Raw genomic sequence first — 11,293 nt, forward strand, 5'->3', positions numbered from 1 at the left:
AGCATATTCCCATCAGAAGAAACATTTCCCACTCTCCAGTCCCTGCTCCCCGGCCCCCTGGGAATATGGTGAGCCTGCTGGAGCTCATGCCAGGCTCCCCTCGGTTGCACGGAATCGTCATCCCTGGCGTGGGGACAATCAGGATCGGGGCCCCGATGAGCCCTGCGAGTCCCAGTGAAGGCTCTTGGCATTGCTGATGCTCAGTGCCTCGTAAACAATGTCAGGAAAAGTCGGGTCCGCTGACGCCCTGACAGTCACTGCAACCGATCGCTGAGATGGGCTCGTGACACTGCGGTTAGCCCGTCTACGTGCAGCACCTAGCGCTGAGAGCCAGGGCCACGATAAGGTGGGTGCATAATTGGCTGGATAACCGTAGTCAGAGAGTTGTTGTTAACGGTGCTAAATCCTGCTGGAAAGGGATAACAAGTGGAGTTCCGCAAGGGTCTGTTTTGGGACCCGAACTGTTCAATATCTTCATCAATGATGTAGATATTGGGATAGAGAGTACGCTCATTAAGTTTGCAGATGATACCAAACTGGGTGGGGTTGCAACTTCTTTGGAGGATAGGGACATAATTCAAAATGACCTTAGCAAGTTAGAGAAATGGTCAGAGGTAAACAGGATGAGGTTTAATAAAGAGAAATGCAAAGTGCTCCACTTAGGAAGGAACAATCAGTTCCATACATACAAGATGGGAAGCGATTGTCTAGGATGGAGCATGGCGGAAAGGGATCTAGGGGCCATAGTGGACCACAAGTTGAATATGAGTCAACAGTGTGATGCTGTTGCAAAAAAAGCAAATATGATTCTAGGTTGTATCAACAGGTGAGTTGTAAACAAAACTCGTGAAGTCATTCTGCCGCTCTACTCTGCACTAGTTAGGCCTCAGCTGGAGTACTGTGTCCAGTTCTGGGCACCACATTTCAAGAAAGATGTGGAGCAATTGGAAAGGGTACAGAGAAGAGCGACAAGAATGATTAAAGGTCTAGAGAACATGACCTATGAAGCCAGGCTTCATGAACTGGGCTTGTTTAGTTTGGAAAAAAGAAGATTAAGGGGGGACATGATAGCGGTTTTCAAATATCTAAAAGGGTGTCACAAGGAGGAAGGAGAAAATTTGTTCCTCTTGGTTTCTGAGGACAGGACAAGGAGTAATGGGCTTAAAGTGCAGCAGGGGAGGTTTAGATTAGACATTAAGAAAAAATTCCTAACTGTCAGGGTGATCAAATATTGGAATAAATTGCCAAGGGAGGTGGTGGAATCTCCCTCTCTGGAGATATTTAAGAACAGGTTAGATAGACATCTGTCAGGGATGGTGTAGACGGAACTTGGTCCTGCCTTGAGGGCGGGGGGGCTGGACTCGATGACCTCTTGAGGTCCCTTCCAGTCCCATGATTCTATGAATAGTCCACCCCCTCACTGCTAAATTCTGCTCCTTTGCCAAAGCTCACGTGGTTCTCAAAGCTTTTGGATTCACTCAGGCGGAGCTGGGGACTTTAAAGGAGGCATCAATCCCCACTCAGCACCTTAATCCCCGAGCTCTGCCCTTCCCATTGAGCGAGAATGATGCTGCGTCACAGGCAACCAGGAAGTCCCCACCATGGGCAGAACCAGAACAAACATGTGGAAAAGGGCTCGTGATCTGTTATTGTGGGTGCAAATCAAACACATCACAGGGCAGAGCTGAGGGGGCAGGGCATGATATGCGCCTCCCCCCTTCCTTTCCAACATCTTCCTTATTCCTCCCGTCTCACTCCTGTTTGCAGCCAGCTGGGGTGCAGCGTAGAACTGGCCTCCATTATCCCAGTTGACAAGGTGAGCGAGGTAAGATCTTGTATTGACCCACCTGGTCACTCTCATATCCTGGGACCAACACAGCTGCAACGACCCTGCATATGGCTCTGAGAGAGTGTTGAGACTGAGGACTGGGATCTGGGATCCCCACGTGGGTGGGGAGAGGGAAGGGTGCACATGGCCGGGGGCCTGGCCCAGGCTGCAAATTGCCATGTATATGGGAGGGGGCCTGTGTTAAAAATTTGTACTGGGCCCATAGAAATTATGCTTGGGCCCTAGATGGGCATGGAACGCAGCACTCCCTGCTTCCTTCTGGTGCTCTGGGGGTTAGCGTAAGGCTGATGCCGCCCCAATGCAGTTTGCACAAGAGCTTTGTCTGCCTGCAGCGTCAGGAACCACAACAACCTCTGCACGGCTCAGCCAGCAGCCCTGTCTCTGTCTGTGTCCCCCCTTCTGGGGCAGGTTTAGCTCCTCAATAGTGCTAGGCCGTCCTCTTTGCCGGCTTCCAGCCCAGGGACCCTCAACTCAACACTCCAGGCGTTGCTGCTCTATCCCTGGACTGCTCCCTACTCCTGCAGGTTCCCTTTTCTTCCGAGGCCGGCCGGTTCCCAAAACCTCCTTCCTCTTCGCAGGGAGTACCTGCAGCACAGCACAGCTGGTCCTACCCTAACGGAGCCTCTATCACTCTGTGGCTGTATCTACACTGGTCCACTTAATCCGGAAAATCAGCCGCTTTTCCGGAATAAGCTGCGAGCTGTCTACACTGGCCCTTGAATTTCCGGAAAAGCAACGACTCTTTACTGTACAAAATCAGCTGCTATTCCAGAAAAGCTACGATACTCCCGCTCGGGCATAAGTCCTTATTCCAGAACACTGTTCTGGAAAAGGGCCAGTGTAGACAGCCCAGTAGTCTTTTCCGGAAAAAAGCCCCGATCGCGAAAATGACGATCGGGGCTCTTTTCCGGAAAAGCGTGTCTACATTGGCCACAGATGCTTTTCCGGAAAAGCATCTGTGGCCAATGTAGACGCTCTTTTCCAGAAATACTTATAACGAAAACTATTCTGTTTTAAGCATTTCCAGAAATTCATGCCAGTGTAGACACAGTGTGTGTGTGTGTGTGTGTGTGTGTGTGTGTGTGTGTGTGTGTGTGAAAAGCTTGGGGGCCTTGGTGATGCACCAGAGTCTGGGCGAGGTTTCTTTGGCTGCATTTTGGTATCAATGGGCGCTGTGCAGCTAAACCTGTTTTTTCTTTTTGACGCTCGTTGTAATCACTGATGTCCCTGTCAGCCTAGGCAATGGCCCCATGGCAAAGGGAGCTTGTGGAGAAGAGGAGGATGGAGACTGATGGCTCTGCACGTGCTCCCGTGCCCTGCAGGACATGCAAGGGGGTGGGGGAGACGACGCTGGAGCTGATGTACCTACCAGGCAGAACTCTGAGGGCCGTTCCGTCCATCCCTACTCCCTGGCTCTGCAAAGAGCCGCTTGGGCACTCAAGAAGATCTTGAGTCCCAGCTCACGCACATTGCTCTGCTCATCCCATTCAAAGGGAAAGCTGTTGGGTCACAAGCAGATCTGATAGGTTTCAGTCTTATATTGCCCCTTTGAATGCTGTTTCCAGTTCAACTCCTTCCCTCTTCCTTGCTCTTGCTCGATCAGATCTCCTGAGACAAATCAATCTTTGGAACAGGTGGGTGGGGATGTTTAAAGGGGGAGGGAACATTTTGTCGTTTAGGACAATATTTTGGTTGCGGATAATTGACATCATATATATAGTAGCCCAGGGTATGTCTACACTACAAAGTTAATTCAAACTAACAGCCGTTAGTTCGAATTAACTTTGATAGGCGCTACACATACAAAAGCCTAATTCAAACTTAATTCGAACTAGCAGAGCGCTTAATTTGAACTAGGTAAACCTCATTCTACGAGGACTAAGCCTAGTTCGAATTAAGTAGTTCGAATTAAGGGCTGTGTAGCCACTTAATTCAAACTAGTGGGAGGCTAGCCCTCCCCAGCTTGCCCTGGTGGCCACTCTGGGTACCATCAGGGAAACTCTTCTGCCCCCCTCCCGGCCCCAGAGCCCTTAAAGGGGCACGGTCTGGCTACGGTGCCCGTGCCAGGTGCAAGCCTGCCAGCACCTAGCCAGCAGACCCTGCACCTGGCACGGCATGAGCCATCCACCCGCTGCCACCCAGCCCTCTGCCTCTTCCCGGAACAAGGCTGGCAGCTCCCTGGAGCCTGCCTGGGGCTGAATGGGGGCGGGTGCCCACCTGGTCTAGTGCGGAGATTGGGGGACCTCATCCAGGTTTGGGGGGAAGCCTCCAACGTCCATGACCTCCGCACTAGGCACAGGAAAGTGGCCGTTTAGGGCAGGATAGCTGCCAGCCTGGCCACCCAGGAGCAGGTTTGCATGAAAATCAAGGTGGTCCAGTGAGACCTCCAGACCCTGAGCCCTGAGCTTAGAACATAAAAACATAAGAACGGCCATACTGGGTCAGACCAAAGGTCCATCTAGCCCAGTAGCCTGTCTGCCGACAGCGGCCAACAGTAGGGACCCTGGAGGGGATGAATCGAAGACAATGACCAAGCCATTTGTCTCATGCCATCCATCTCCAGCTTTCCACAAACAGAGGCCAGGGACACCACTCTTACCCCCTGGCTAATAGCACTCCATGGACCCAACCTCCATGACTTTATCTAACTTCTCTTTAAATTCTGTTCTAGTTGTAGCCTTCACAGCCTCCTGCAGCAAGGAGTTCCACAGGTTAACTATTTGCTTTGTGAAGAACAACTTTCTATTATTAGTTTGAAGCCTGCTACCCATTCATTTCATTTGGTGTCCTCTAGTCCTTCTATTATGGGAACTAATGAAGAACTGTTCTTTATGCACCCTCTCCACACCACTCATGCTTTTCTAGACCTCTATCATATCCCCCCTCAGTCTCCTCTTGTCTAAGCTGAAAAGTCCCAGTCTCTTTAGCCTCTCTTCATATGGGACCTGTTCCAAACCCCTGATCATTTTAGTTGCCCTCCCCTCTCCCACCCTCTCTCTTCCCCTTTCCCACCTCCTTTTCCCAGTCTCCCTGAGTTTTGTTCAATAAAGAGAGATTCTATTTTTGAACACACGTGTCCTTTATTTTATACATCAGGAAGGGGGCTAGGGAGGGGTAAGTGGAAGGCGGTGAGGGAAGACTGGGGTACGAGCCCCCGATGGGGAGGACTGGGGTGGCTCTGGGGGCTCCTCGGGATGGAAGCTCTCCTACAGCCCCCCGATTAACCCTCCTCTGGATGGCAGCTTGCGGCAAGTGCAGCCGGGCTGATGGCCTACTGCTGTGATGTGCTGAGTGTGGGCACTCAGGGCACTCCAAGCCAGGACTACTTTGCTGTCCCTCATCCAGTTAGACAAGCGAGCGGGGAACCTGTGAGAACTGTATGTCCGGGGTGGGGGTCGGGTCCCTTTAAGCACAGCCCTCGGCTAGCCTGAGGCAGCAGCTCCATGCTCTAAGTCCTAATCTGATGCCCTGCCGGCACTGCTTCCGGCCATCCTTAAGCCCTGTTCAGGGTCCACTCAGTGTGGACGCGCTAGTTCAAATGATCAAAATGCTAATTCGAACTAGTTTTTAGGTCTAGATGCACTAGTTCGAATTAGCTTAATTCGAATTAACTAATTCAAATTGTTAGTTCGAATTAGTGCTGTAGTGTAGACGTACCCCCAGTGTCTGAGCCTCTGTAATGCCGAAATCCTGGCTGTTCCCTCTGGGCAGCCCGTCCTGCATGGGGAGTGCGGAGCCCAAACGGCCACTGGAACCGCTTGCTCCCCCGCGGCGGCCCGGCTGAGCGGCACAGAAGTCAGCCGAGTGCCACGGTGGGAGGCGAAGGGGGGCAGGGCAGTGACATATGGCATGACAGCGGCTCCAGGCCCCATCCCCTGGCCGTGAACGTCACCGCCCTGCCCCCGCTTCGCCTCCTGCCGTGGAGCTTGGCTGATTTCTGCGCCGCTCAGCCAGGCCGCCGTGTGGGAGCAAGTGGCGCAAGCGACCGTTTGGGCTCCACGCCCCCCATGCACGCACCCGTAGGGGGTGAAGATATCAGGCAGCTACACGGGGCTCGAACTAGGTAGTTCGGACTAGGTTCCTAGTCCGAACTACCGGTACACCTCGTGGAACCGGTAGCATTGCAGGGAGTTGACCAGCCAGCTTTGAGAGACATGTGCGGAATGAAAGTACTTCGTGTCCCTGGAATAAGTCACAGGGTCAAAAATTCTTTAATGTTTTTAATTGTTGGGTTTCTGCTTTCTCTCCGACATTGTACTCAATCCCTCATACACACTTCCTTGGTTTATCCTATAATGTGTCTCCTTGTTATTTGGGGACTGGGGAAACCACAAGTGATAAACCATGCTTGAAGGAACTGCACAGGGTATTGAGTCACACATCACAATCTCTGGTTTTAATTTCCCTATGCTAACAGGCTACGTCTACACTGGCATTAAAAGCATTTTCGGAAAAGCGCGTCTAGATTGGCAGGATGCTTTTCCGCAAAATCACTTTTTGCAGAAAAGCGTCCGTGGCCAATCTAGACGCAGTTCTCCGCAAAAAAGCCCCGATCGCCATTTTCGCAATCGGGGCTTTTTGCAGAAAACAGTACTATGCTATTTACACAGGCCCTTTTGGGCAAAAGTCTTTCCGAAAAAGTCGTTTGCCCGAACAGGAGCAGCATAGTTTTTCTGGAAAAGCACTGCTGATTTTCTGGAAAAACTTGCCAGTCTAGACACAACCCAGAGTCTAGGGACAAACAGAATATGGCTAATACTTAGTGATGGTTTTAAATGTAACCCTCCATTTGCAATATTTCTACTTGCATTTATTCAGCTCTACACCTTGTTAAATAAATGTTCTTGTGTTTATTGTACACTCACCTAAGCGCTATGTAGTAAGCAGAGCCATGCTCAACGGAGTAACTTGCAGGCTGGGCTGCTTGGATGCTTTGGGAGCAGGGGATATTTCAATATTGTGAGTGCCAGGGGACTACGGACAGGGTCAGGCAGTTGGGAATTCCCTGGGCATAGGGTATCTCTGGGGTAGGGCTGGTGTTACCAGGGAACAAAAGGCGACATTCCTCCCCCCATCCTCCCAAGTCTTTAAGGGGCTCCAAATTCACCGGCACTGGAGACATGAATGGGAAAGGGTCAAAGTGCTATGGCCTTCACTTTTTCGAACCTTAACTTCAGGTCCTCACTGCCAGACATGGCTGGCTGGGAGTCATGGGCCCCTCCCTGCCTTGCACCGCATGTCAGTCAGGGTATGTCTACACTACAAAGTTAATTCGAACTAACAGCTGTTAGTTCGAATTAACTTTCATAGGGACTACACATGCAATTAATAGGGGCTACACAATTAAATTCGAAATAGTGGAGTGCTTAAATTCGAACTAGGTAAACCTCATTCTACGAGGAGTAACGCCTAGTTCGAATTAAGTAACTCGAATTAATGGCTGTGTAGCCATTTAATTTGAACTAGTTGGAGGCTAGCCCTTCCCAGGTTGCCCTGGTAGCCACTCTGGGCCAAACCAGGGAAACTCTTCTGCCCCCCTCCTGCCCCACCCTCCACACCCACTCCCCCCAACGCCCCCACACCCGCAGTGCTGCGAGACAAGAGAGCCAGCAGGACCCCCAACCCTGAGCTTTCCCTTCCCTTCCTCCCCTTCCAGCTCCCTCCTCTCAGGTTTCCCCTTCCCCTCTCCCACTCTCATTCCTCCCTCCCCCCACCCCAGTTATGTACAATAAAGAGAGAGTTTTTTTGGCAAAACAGGTGTTTTTATTTTACATTAGGAAGGGGGGTTAGGGAGGGGAAAGGGAAAGGAGGGGAGGGTGAAAGAAGGCCCCAGTGGGGCATGCATCTGGAAGCTCTCCCGCAGGGCTTCCCAGATATGGACGGCCCACCGCTGGGCCTCCCAGACGGCGGCGGTGCGGGGCTGCATGAAAGCCTCCCCCTTCCGCTCACATAAATTGTACAGTACACAACATGCTGCCACCACGGGAGGGATATTGTGCTCGGCGAGGTCGAGGCGGGTGAGGAGGCATCTAAATCGGGCTTTCAGGAGTCCGAAGGCCCCCTCGACCACAATGTGGGCCCCGGTGAGCCTGGCATTGAAGGCCTGCCGGGAGGGGTTGAGGTGCCCCATGTATGGCTTCATCAGCCAGGGCTGTAGGGGGTAGTCCGCATCCCCCACCAGGCAGACAGGCATGTCCACGTCCCCGACCCTGATGTGGTGGTCGGGAAAGAAGTTGTGGAGGAGGAGTTGTGGAACACCCTAGCGTCGTGTACCTTGCCAGACCAGCCCACATTAATGTCCGTGAACTGGCCCCAGTGGTCAGACACGGCCTGCAGGAGGACGGAGAAGTAGTCCTTGCAGTTGATGTATTGGGAGGCCTGGTGTTCCGGGGCACGGATGGGGATGTGTGTCCTGTCGATGGCCCCCCCCCGCAGTTGGGGAAGCCGAGGGTGCTGAACCCTTGGATGATCGCGTCTGGGTCAGCGAGGTGGACCACCCTGTGGAGCAGTACCCGGTTGATGGCCTTGACCACCTGCAGAGAGACACACCAAACCGCGAATCACTGGGTCACCCAGGTGGCTGGGAGTGTTCATTCCCTGGCACTGCCCCGCACCCCACTCCCGGAAGCAACCCCTGCTGTGATCCTGGCCGCCACTGGCGGCGTGTAGTACGGCCGGGACAGACAGAACCCTCCCGTGCAGGGCACTTTCACCTACTCCTCCCCTGTTTTCCCTGGGGTGGCCCATCCCCTCCTTGCAGCCCTCTCCCCCCTGGCCTAGTGGCCGGTGAGTGCCGTACCTGCATGAGCACTGCTCCGACGGTGGATCTCCCCACGCCAAACTTGTTCCCAACGGATCGGTAGCTGTCTGGCGTGGAGAGCTTCCATAGGGCGATGGCCACCCGCTTCTGGAGGGGGATGGCAGGCCTCATGCAAGTGTCCCATTGCCACAGAGCAGGGGTAAGCCACTCGCAGAGCTCCAGGAAAGTGTCCTTCTTCATCCTGAAGTTCTGGGTCCACTATTGGTCTCCCCAGAAATCCAGGACGATGCAGTCCCACCAGTTGCTGCTGGTGTCCCGACGCCAGATGCAGTAAGGCATCTGGGCACTGCTGCGGCTCCTCCATGGCCCCCAGGGAGGCCAGGGGGAGAGGCAGGGGACTGACGTGCACCAGATGGTGCCAGACAGCCTCCACCCATTGCTGGCAGGCTTGCAGCAGCAAGTCCAAAAACTGGAGCAGCATGCCCAGGGCGAGCTCTGGCTCCATGGTGCCAACTGCGGCGGCATCTCCAATGGGAAGCACCGACACAGGTAGGCGGAGAGAAAAATGCTTTGCTGTCCCTCAGCGAGGTAGGCAAGCAAGCAGAAAAGCTGAGAACCTGCTGTTTCTAATCCAATGCCTTCCCTCTTCCTTGCTCTTACATGTCAGATCTCCTCAGACAAGTCAATCTTTGGTACAATTGTTATGAGGCGTTTGAGGTGGGGATGTTCACTGAGCGTGGGACTTTTAAGTTTTTGGGCTAGTTGTTCTGGCGGCAGACAACTGACAATTCGTAATTAATTAGCCAATAGGTAGGCGAAATCCACTCCCCGTAAATTTCTCTTTCTTATTCTGTTTTGCAACACCTGCTTTCCGTCATGCTACTAGCCACTTCAACTCACCTCACCAGAGCTCTTGTCCCCGGAATTTCTCAGGAGAGAAGCCAGAGGTGAGTCGCTTTCCTCATTGATTTCTGGACTGCTGCTTGGGTAGCAAGCTCTCTAATATTAGACAGCCTGGTTCAGGACCTAGGGCAGTGGTGCAGGCGGCAGGATTCTAGTCCCAGTTCTGCCACTATTGGGATCTATGACTTTGGGCAAATTGGTTCCCCTCCCACCCTGGTTTAGTTGTGTAGTGACCTTCTTAAGGATGAATCTTTGGCAGTGCTAGAAGAATTCTGGACTCATCGGTGATGTACTCTTACGCAAATATATTTCTGAAAAGGAGTGGGTTATTTTTAGTAGCCTCCCCGGGAATTGAAATGGGGGGGGGTGTTCAAATTTACAGGGGAGGGCGTCAGGGTCGATGAGCGGTGAGACCATGACGCTGAAGGTGGGCTGTATGGCACCATAGTTCACAAAATGGGGGGATTGTTGGGGAAATTCAGGGGGGGTATACACCCCCATGAGGGGGGTGTAGAGAAATCCCTGTTGGTAAGAGTGGCATAAAAGGGTGAGGAAGAAAGATAAAAGGGTGAGGTGGGCAGTGAGGAAGGAAAACCCGAGGTCTTTGGAAGAAGCTGTGTAACCCACTGGTGAGTGTCTCTCTCAGCAACAACAACTTTGCTCTATAGCTCCTGTTGTGTACTCCTTAGTTCCTGATGTGTCAGCCAAAGGGGTGGCAGTCACATCGAAACTGGTGTGTATTTAATAGGAAGATGCAGGCAAATCTGCAATCTGGAAATACCGGCTGCCTCTTTCACTTCCTCCTACCATCCGGAGATGGTTATTTCCATTTTTTGCCCTGAGGTTCCAGCTAGATTTACACAACAGCACATTGAGCTGTGTCACCGGAGTAAGCGGGGATGGAGGGGAGACACTGTAAATTGTCAGGAAAGAGGTTAATAATTCTGTGACAGGTTGAATGTACCCTTAGGGTACATCCTGAGGCTGGGATTGTAGATTTGAGTCCCACCCATGCCCCTCCCCACTCCAGGAGAAACTGGACAGTCACCACCAGTTTCTCCAGGGCCAGAGCCTGCATTAGCTGAAGGAACTCAATCCTGGTGTGCTGATCATGCCACAGATGTCCACCTTTCCAATCCCCAAAAGGGACCAAAACCCCAAATAAATCTGTCTTCAGCTTCTTCAAAGCGTTTTGTATCCTCTTAGGGTGGGCCAGGCAATTTCAAAGGCCAGCTAAAGACAAAGGACTGATCCTTTCCCATTGCTTAACTAGTCTTTCCCCCAGGGTGGGAACCCTTTGTTTGGCACTCACTGTTCCTATGGGAAAATACCAGGTTCAAGATGGATTCCAGTACCACGTGGCATGGACCCATGTCTTTCTGGGACCAACCCCAGTTTGGGCTTACAGTACAAACAAAATTATGCATAGACCATTGGTCTGAGAACTGAATCATTAAGAACTGGAGTATCAGTAATGGATTTCAGTAGCGCATTTAGAGTTATAGACAGCCTCACTTTCCTAACTTATCTCTCACGTAACATACAAGAATGATACATGCTCAAAAATAAGATACACAGATTCAAAAGATCATAACTTTAGAACTGATATGCTACATGATATATTTTGTGAAAAGCATCTTTGAGTTATGCATATGCAAGATACACTGAAGGATCCTGCAGGGTAGACAATACTCACTGGCTATGTCTAGACTGCATCCCTTTTTCATAAAAGGGATGCAAATTAGACGTATCGCAATTGCTAATGAAGCGGGGATTTAAAT

This window comes from Pelodiscus sinensis, chromosome 19 (assembly GCF_049634645.1).
Source record: "Pelodiscus sinensis isolate JC-2024 chromosome 19, ASM4963464v1, whole genome shotgun sequence".
Taxonomy (NCBI): Eukaryota; Metazoa; Chordata; order Testudines; family Trionychidae; genus Pelodiscus; species Pelodiscus sinensis.